General features: G+C 38.3%; 1 long non-coding RNA gene across 1 annotated transcript; it reads right to left on the bottom strand.

Moving 5' to 3' along the window:
• Positions 1–7,625: 7,625 nt before the first annotated feature.
• On the bottom strand, positions 7,626–8,397 carry LOC148039999 (uncharacterized). Its single transcript, XR_015688459.1, has 2 exons — positions 8,129–8,397; positions 7,626–7,993 (listed from the first exon to the last, which is right to left on the bottom strand). It is a non-coding gene; the product is annotated as an uncharacterized LOC148039999 (long non-coding RNA).
• Between the last annotated feature and the right edge of the window lie 1,310 nt (positions 8,398–9,707).

The following is a 9,707-nucleotide window of genomic DNA, read 5'->3' as shown; positions in this document are numbered from 1 at the left end:
AGGGCGCTACCTCATGTCACTTCAAACACCAACATTGGTGACCTATAGCTCCAGCATTGCGTGATTCTTCAGTCGCAGTCCAAAAACAACGCCTTCTGTTCGTACAGCCCGATGTCCATCTGCACAGCGCGATTCGTCCTGGGTCTTTAGGGCTTTTGAAGCCTATCACTTAGGCTATCTCCAACTTGAAACTTGAGGCATATGGTTCAGGATATGAGCTGGAATCTCAGAAAAACCAGTCGTGCAGAAACCCGAAAAAAGACCACCATAGCTTTTTGAGCTCAAGCTCATCTCTCACTTCACTTTCTCTCTCCTGCCACTTAAATCAAGGAGGGGAGATCTCACTAAGCTACTAAATTTCTCAACAAGACAAGCATCAAATCAAGGAGGGGAGGTCTGTGAAGCATTTGAAGAACCATTGAAGATTTGAAGACTCAAGGAAGAAGATACATAGTGTCCAGTGACACTCATCCAATGCTCTTAGCACTTGTGTCTTGTGACACAACCAACTCTGCTGCAAACTGAGAATTTTGGAAGCTGATTTGCTGCTGATCTTGCAACCTCAACATGGGAAAAGACTCTCTAAATGCTAGATTCAAAGGAGTCGGGTTTCACACCTGGCAAATCTGCATCAAGCTCATTCTGATGAAGAAGGGTCTTTGGGCCATCATAAATGGCAAAGAGAAGAAACCTCGGGATGCGGACCTTGCAATTACTTGGCAAAAGAATGATGACAAGGCACAAGCCATCATCAAACTGGAATTGGATGACAGCTACATCCATCATGTGGATGCCTGTGACACGTCCCATGACACTTGGGATAAATTGGATACCTTATTTGGTGCACAGTCAAAGTCATCTAAGTATGGTCTATTAATTGAATTTTTCCGACTTGATATGAAGCCTCATACATCCCTGGCATCCCATCTGAACTACATGGAAAGCCTGCTTACTCAACTTGCAGGGATAAAGCTAAAAATGGATGAAGATGTTTGCATTGGTGTCTTGTTAAAAAGTCTACCTCCTGCTTATGATAATGTATCAACCACTCTAACCAATATGCCTGATCCTCAACTTATTGATATTAAAGCCTCTCTGCTAGAGGAAGAAAAGAAACTTAAAAGCAAAGAAAAGCCTAGCACTTCAAAGGATGAACAAATGTTATATGTAAACAACAGATACAAAGGTAAAAAGGAACCGCTCTTCTGTGACTTCTGCAAAAGGACCGGACACACTGAGAAGTTCTGTCATGCTAGAAAGAGGTCCCAAAAGGCCTATCTTGCAGCTGTGAAAGAAGAAGAAGACCATGGACCAAAAGATGAAGATGAAGATGAAGATGAAGACCATCAGGATCGGAAGGACAAGACTCGTCAATCCTTCTACTCTCATTACTCTGATAGAGTATTTTAAAAAGCCTTGTATTTCCTTACCCTAATGCTTCTTGTCATAAGCTTTGTAAACTCCTCATGTAACTTGGCATTACAGTCCCTGTACACTTTGTGAGGCCCCTGTTACAGCCTCTGGATGTCCATCATGTTTTGGTGCCCACACTTAGCCTTTTCTGCGACAGCCTCTAGTATCTACCATGTTTGTGGTGTGCCCACACTTTGCAGGTGGTTCTCATTACAGTCTCTACACACTTTGTGCCTTTCTAGTTGTGATTGAGGAGGGGTGTTGAGATTTCGCAATCATACTCATTGACAACCTCTTTGTATGGAGCTTCAGGGCCAAGGACATGCAGGCTTACCTATCCCATATGCACAGTGGTGCCTACTGCAGTTTCCTACTTTCCTATAAAGTATTGTACTTGCTTCCTTTTCTTAATGCAATGATAGTACTCTTTTCTTTTCAGTAAAGTGTCAGTGTCATTGTCCACATACACAAGATTGTGTTTATGAGTCCAAGTCTCAATCTTGGAACCTAATTCACTTGTGTAACAAACAATGTCTTTGTCTTCTCCATCATAAGTCCACTCTTCTCTTTCCATCCACCATAACCAACTGACATGTCCTAGATCCTCCTCATTTTTACATTGCATAGTGTGAGTAGTTTGAATAAGATCACCATACATAAATGTAGTTCAAATGGGCTAATCTTCTCAAGGGCTCACAAGAAGCAGGAGCATATATGAAAGTGTTTGAATATACAAGAAAATATTTTAGAGGCAGATCTAGGTAACTATGAATGTGTGGCTTCAGACGAAATAATAGTAGATGTATTGAAAGAGAGCTTGCAGCAAGCACAAACGTTGTGTCAGTCATTGGAATTAAAACCCGGCAAGGGAGATAACTTAAAGTGGTGGTCAGAGCCTTAGGAGGATAAAAATTCTATGTGGTCAAAGATAGACGATGAAATGGGGGAGGTTGATGAATATCATGACTTTGGACAACCAACTAGTGATGAAGAACAATTAGAGAATTCAGATGGGGATGATAACATCGTTGCTCTTAGTGAGATTCGACATGAAATTGATGGGCTCTTAGATGAGGTTCATGGCTCAAGTATTGTTACAGAAAGTCAGAAGATCAACCCAACAGTGGAAGTTGATGGAAAATATATCTTCAAGACTACATTGGTCAGTCAATTGAATGGGAGTTCAACTTTATCAAAGGATTGATTGTTGACAAGAGTGAGGCAAGGTGTCTACTTTGACCCTAAACTAAAATCACAATCATCAAGCAATGTGAATTTCTTTGGAATAGGTTGTGATTGTGCAGTATATTTTGTATATGATAGACAAGATCAAGGAAGTGGTAAGCATCCAAAGAGAGATGGAAAAGCCACAAACTTGAATAAAATGGATGGGTCTCATAGCAGGTGGTACCTTAGCAGGTCCAAAAGATGAGAAAAAAAGTAGGAGATAGATATGTGGATCGTAAACTAGGCTTTGATTTGACAGATCAACCTCAAGGCATAGAAGTTTAGCTTGGTTAGTACCAAAGGGTGAAAGGATCACGTATGTTCACATATGACTTAACAGACTTGAACATGATTTCCATAGAGTCGATGATCACATTGGCAAATCTAACATACAATCCATCAAATGAAAGATATCAACTAGATGAGAATGATTATAAGTTGTTTAATGACTTTCTCAAGTGTGTTGAGTAATCACGTGGGTGCTCAAAGTAAGTGATTTCAATTTGGAACAAGCTTTGTAATTTCTTTCTAAATAATCTTGTTACACTTTTTATAGCCTTTTTTCCTGTAGGAAATGGATCTTCAAGCTAGCACCTCACAAGGCTAGGACATACTCTTTGCAGCTGAAGTATTGCTACCAAAGGGTTTTTTGAGAGCTCTTCAAACTAGTCTTATGGTAAGGTACTAGGTTGACTGAAGTATGTTTTTGTTGCTAAAAGTATTAAGTGATGTATTGGGATTACATCATGGCCAAACTATATTGTATACAATGTTTGTACTATCTAGTCTTCTTTTGATTTTAGTTATGCTACATACTTTGTAGGTGATGTTGATGAGTGCTTGACACGAGATTTGCTTTTATTTTGCTTTCAGAACAATTTTGTCGCATTTTGATCTTTTGGGATTCTCCATCAACATTATGCATGGAGGTAAATAGTGATGAAAGCAATGGGAGACAATATACTTATGTTCGCTTCTTTTATATAGTACATATATAGATCTTCCTATACTATAGAGTCCAAATGTAGGGGATATACTTTGGACATGTGGATCTTGGATATTTTCGCATATAGCTTTATGTCATAGTGCTATTGTAAAATGTTGTAACATCCTTTTTGCAAAGTAGAGAAAGGATTCTTGCACATATTATAAAGTCTCAAGTTTTTTTAAGTTAGAATATGAAAATTTAGAATGCTTGTATGACTAGTTATTATGTGGTGTCAATTCTTGTGTTGGTTTTTATGTTAAAATGTCCTACCATCAAGACCAAGATCTCGGGAGATGATGAAATCTTCAATTTATTTTCTAGTGATGCAAGGAGACCTTGGGTGCATATGAACATTTTTGAAAAGAAGAATCAAAGAAAACTAAAAGATTTCAGCATGGTGAATGCAATGCCATCTACATATGTTATGAAGTTGTATCTATTTGGAGGGGAGGAAGGAGGTTATATATTGACTATTATGGGTTTATGAATTATGTAGATAAATCCTTGTGTGAATGGGGGTGTGGGAATTTAAAAGATTTTTAGTTTAATCCTTGATAAGGGATGTAGGGGGGGGGGGGGGGGGGGGGGGAGGGGAGGGGGGGAAAAGAGGGGGAGGAACTATCTAGCTATGTGAGATAGAGGCAGGGATTTGAGATGAATCAAATCATACTTTGCATGTAAATAGTGATATTATCCCTTTGGCTTGCTAGCTAAGTTGGATGAGATGAGTATGAGGAGAATTGATAGCTTAATGGTGATATGGGGTCCTTGCATGAATGTAGCATTGTTTTGCCATGTGAAGGACTTCTATGGCCAAAAACAATGATCAAATATGTAGAAATGCATCATTTGATTGATAGTGGGATATGCTAATTGGCCACCATCATGATGTGATGCATTTCTATCCTCCTTCCTTGATCATTAGACTAGACCTCCTCTCTTTCATATCTATTAAATTTCTTATGAAACCATCTAAAAATAGGACCCAATATATAAAAACTTGGAAAACACTTGCACAATGCAAGGAGTTAATGGCTACAAATACATGCTTTACATGTGAACAAGAGGGACACGTGGCAAGGGACTATCCCAATAGGCACCAAGTTGAAAGTAAGGAAGATTAGAGGTAAAGTTTCCAAGTCATATTGAACCAACACAAGTCTCTCCATTCTAAAGGGATTCTTGCCCTAACCCTTATGGCCCTCACATATGTATGCTTCTACACTTTCAAACCAACCAAAGACTATTAAAATTGTAGACCAACAAAGTAAGTATTAAATGGTGTATTTATTCTAGTGTGATCAGATAAAGAGCATAATAATTTGAATATTAGTACTGACCAAGAGGTCCAGTATCACCATCTAAAGCACATGATATACATAACTGTGATTGATTGAGATGAATGAGACCTATTAGACAAACTTTCAACAATTGTATTTATCCTTACAATTATAGATTAAGATGCTCTTGCCTTGAGATGAATATGGAACATCCTAATCATAATAAACATGCAATCTCCAATTCTAATTTGTAATTATTAAAAGCTAGGACCAATTTAGAGTTTTAGTCATACGGATATGCATCGTACATCTTCTCCATGACAACATCAATTATCTAATTGTAACCATCAACTCTTAAGAAACATAAGCCCCACAAATCTATGTACACTCTCACTTGTATTTATTTAGTTCTACTCATGTAGGAATAAGTTTTCCTAAACTTCTAAACTACTTCTAAGTGCTACAACTAGTTTTAAATTCAACACTAATATCCAAAGTGAATGCAAGGCAATTTGGAAACCAAGTCAATGGAAGCAAAACTTTCTCAATGGCAGGCTTGTATGCTTTCACCTTGCATAAGCACCATCAGGATTCAAAGGTGGGCTTGGACCATAATTGTAGGCATCTCACGTGAAGCACAGACTTTAAATTGTTTATGCATGCACTAATGAATTTAGATCATGCAAATAACAGTTGATGCCGAGTGCAATACCTGATGCACTAGAAACTAGTCATTACTAAATGCATTGCAGACACACTATTTTGGTTACAACCAATAGGACCTTATCTAGTTTTCATCTATTAGGCTAAAGATGTCCATAAGAATAAGAAAATCAGAAGCAAGAAAAAGAAAACCAACAATTGGCTCCAGAGACATGTTTGATACAAATAAATATGGGCACATACCTATTCAACATCTGTTGATATACATTCCTCCCCTTAGTTGCGAGTATGTCTTTTAAGGCTCATTTGAATGTGGAAAGGCTGCAAGAAAATGCGATAGACCAAAGCTTGTTTAAATGAAACTCCTACAATATGACTTCCATTCAAAGTCTGCCATAACTTGTACAGAAAGGAGGTTAAGCTTTGTTAATAGTCCCAGTTAGGAAATTTGCTTCAAATTCTCAACAATTGCAACATTAAATGATATATAAGCAAGGGGAGTACAAAATGCAAATAGTCCATTGATATATTATTACTAGTACTCAGTATATCCCAATCTCTTATGATCTAGGTATGCTTGCTTGAAAGGAATTTTCTTACAAGGCTTACACAAGCTGTCCCTGATGGTGCTCCACTACCACCTCCACCATCACATTATAGAGAAGATTTTTTACTGCGCATAATCCTGGTGGCTCCATTAAACCAAATGATGAAATCCACTCAAAAGAACTCCTGCAGAGGGGCGAGGAAATCTCTGAGCAGGTTGAAGGATATGAATGCTATTGAATCAGCAGAGAACCAGCTCTATCCAATTTGCAGGAAGGAGACGGGTGATTTATAGAGCACTCTAAACTTATACCATTAGTGCCTCTAGAGCTAGATGCTTCAAGCGTGAGCCCCCTTAACAATGAACAACACTCAGCCATTATTCTACTTCCTACCAAGAGAGAGGAGTATTCAGCATGCAGACTATCAAGCTTTGGTTCACAAGAGTGTCCATGTGCACTAGTTGTCTCCACTGGGTGATCTGATAATGTAACCTTACCTAAATCAACATTTCTGCTACCTAGACATGTTGGAACCTCATCAAGGTATGTTGCTGTGAGGTTACAGAGCAGCTTCACCATGGCAATGCGAGATGAAATGTCATTGCCATGGGGCTTGAACATCTTGTTGCCATATGAAGCTGACTTTGAGGACTCCCATTAGACTTCTGCACATGTCTTGCCCTTGAAACAAAAGAGTGGTGCAGTCCAATTCTCTAAACTTTGGCCAAGAGTTTCCATGATTTTTCTTCAATAGACTGTCCAATACTTTCTCTTTGTCAGTGTCCTTTAGGTGTAACCTCAAAAGAGGGTACTGGAAAGTTGGAATTCCTTTTGACAAACAAAAACTACTAAGAGGGAAACATTCTTCATCCTCTTTGTCAGAACTTGCAGGTGACAACATAGAGTCTTCCATCATCACATCAATATTGCTATCACCATTACATCTAAAACTTAATGGTGGTTCAGTTTTTCTTGCATTAGCCCTCACTACATCCTCACTGAACACAATGGACCATCTGGAATGGGTTGAACTAGAGCAAATCCTTTCAGATCTTCATCTGTTGTCATAACTATAGTAGGCAGGCCGCCTTACTATTTTCCTAGCTGCTATACCATCTTTGATTGTTGATGTCATCCAGTTTGGCTTCATATCATAGTACCATGTATAAGCATTCCAAAATCAACATGATTATGAAAAAATTAGGTGTCAAACCCTGAAGGGAAGATGCTTGTAAGTATCATTAAACTGAGGTGTCAAGCCCTGAAGGGAAGATGCTTGTAAGTGTTTAGATTTTGCTCAAGGTCTTATTGACTAAGAGGCTGAAATAGTAGCAAAAAGACCTAGCAATGCACTCTTTGTCAATCACAAAAGAGACCTATGGTAAAACTTTCACCTCATCTGTTTTTGCTGCTGCTACCTGAAAATCTAAACATGCATTTTTCGGCCGATTCGAGTCTGGAAAGACATCTTACCTTACCTTGAGCAAGTCTATAAGTATACAGAGCTTTGAATAAAGTCAATACTTTTTTTAAGCCATAGGTGATGTGTCAAAAAACTTAGCTGCAAGCCTACAATATGGCACAAAATTCCTCCTTGCTTACCTATAGACACAGTAATCTGCAAAGGTCAAACGCAGTATATGCATTTAGCAGAAGCTTCACCTCCATTTATGCAAGCTCCACTTCTCCTTTCTATGAGCTCCAGCAAAATAAATATCCTCTTGCCTCGAACAATATGCAACAATGGCAAAAACTAATATCTCCTACCTGCTCGTTGTGTCCCTGGGGACAATACATCACCAATTGCTTCAGCCGAGGCAATGACACCAAGGGTCCTGCGCAGGCTTGCCACCACAGCTCATTGTAATAATCCCCTGAAAGCATAGTCAAAACTGAAAAACCCCTACTTATAGCAGATCCTTGTCTTCAAGCCATCATCATGACATCCTTCCATGCAAAGTATACGTATCAAATAAGCCACATTACAATACTAGAAAGAGCGATCTTACCTCTGGTATCACTGCGCCTGCACCTCCGGCCAAGGCCATGGCACTGTAGGGATCAATGACGGATGCGGGGATCAATGTCGAATGCAATCGTAGGATGGACGCTGGTAGAGCCACTGGTGAAAGTTGAAGAAGAAGTAATGGATGCAGAAGAAGAAGAAGAGGAAGCAGGATACTGTTGAAGTTGGGAAGGGGCAAGAGTTCCTAAAGGTGAAGTGATGAAGCCAGGGAAGAAGAATGGCAGAAGGAGGTGTCCTCTATATGAATCTCTAACAAGTTTTATCATGACAAAGAAACATGTCCTGGCAAGGAGGCTACTTTATCAAATATTTGATGGTAGAAAAGTACTATGAATATCAATGCATGCTAACACCTTCTAGTTCTAGTAGTGCAAGGTATTCTTTCCACGTAGTTTATCTCATGTTTGAATTTGACATGTTCAGACCTCTTTTCTTGATATGCTTCAAGAATGACCAAGAAAAGAACTTTCCAAATGTGTGATGTGGATGCCAAGCTAAGAAACAATTTATTTTGTTTGAACACATAGTGTTATCACTCCACTAAAGGTGTAAGTTGCTTCTTGTGGGGGTGTTTGCATGAGTGACTTGTTACTAATGTTTCATGTAGCTTATGTGATAAATTATAAAAATTGAAGTTTAAAAAAGTTACATTAGCACCACTATAGTCTTAAGTAGGGTGACCTCTCACGAAATCGTCAGTTACTCATAGCTTGAGTTTAGCATATAGGTAATTTGGTCAAAGCAGTCCCCATAGCTACAACTTTAAGAGTTTAGCAATATCTTTCACATGAAAAATTAACTTATGATGTAAATACATCCAAAAAAGTAGTTCATTACATAGAAAGCATTCGCATTACAAAAGTGGTCATACTAAACTTAAAGACTTGTTAGATCATCAATACGAAACTATAATCTAACATCACTTACAATATTCATCAATATGAAATTATAGTATGTGACTTGGGCAATGTGTCCTTGAAATCAACCTCAATTAGGCTTGCTTATAGGTGACATGCACAATCTATTTTTTAGCTATAACCAAATTTGTGTTAATCAAAGTAAGTGCAACAAGCTTACGAATGTGAGCAAAATGAGAACATTTAGCCTTACCAACATGGAATGTCACATCTTTTTGATATTTTTAACCTCAATTAGGCTTGATTATAGGTGACATGCAGAATCTATTTTCTAACTCTATCCTAATTTGGGTTAATCAAAGTAAGTGCAACAAGCTTACATGTGTGAGCAAAATGAAAAAGTTTAACCTTACCAACATGGAATGCCACATCTTTCTATAATTTTAATATGTTTCTTTGGAGGCTACTTATGTTGAAGCTTTTCAGGGGTAGATGTAGTATGTTGATCCTTGTTTTAGGACACATACCTTATGAGAAAGAGGACCATCTTCACCTATTTTTACAATAGGACGAGTCTCCATGGGTGAGCAGATCTCACGAATAGTGCTCTGTTTAGACTCCACCTCTCCTTACTAGTTTAGCTCAAAAATGTTGTCAAAAAATACTATTCTCAACTCATCTTACTAGTTCGACTTAAAAAAACAT

This window comes from Lygodium microphyllum, chromosome 2 (assembly GCF_053477565.2).
Source record: "Lygodium microphyllum isolate KBCC chromosome 2, Lygodium_microphyllum_v1.1.10, whole genome shotgun sequence".
NCBI lineage: Eukaryota > Viridiplantae > Streptophyta > Polypodiopsida > Schizaeales > Lygodiaceae > Lygodium > Lygodium microphyllum.
Note: the sequence above shows the minus strand (reverse complement) of the source record. Positions and strands in the feature narration are given on the sequence as shown.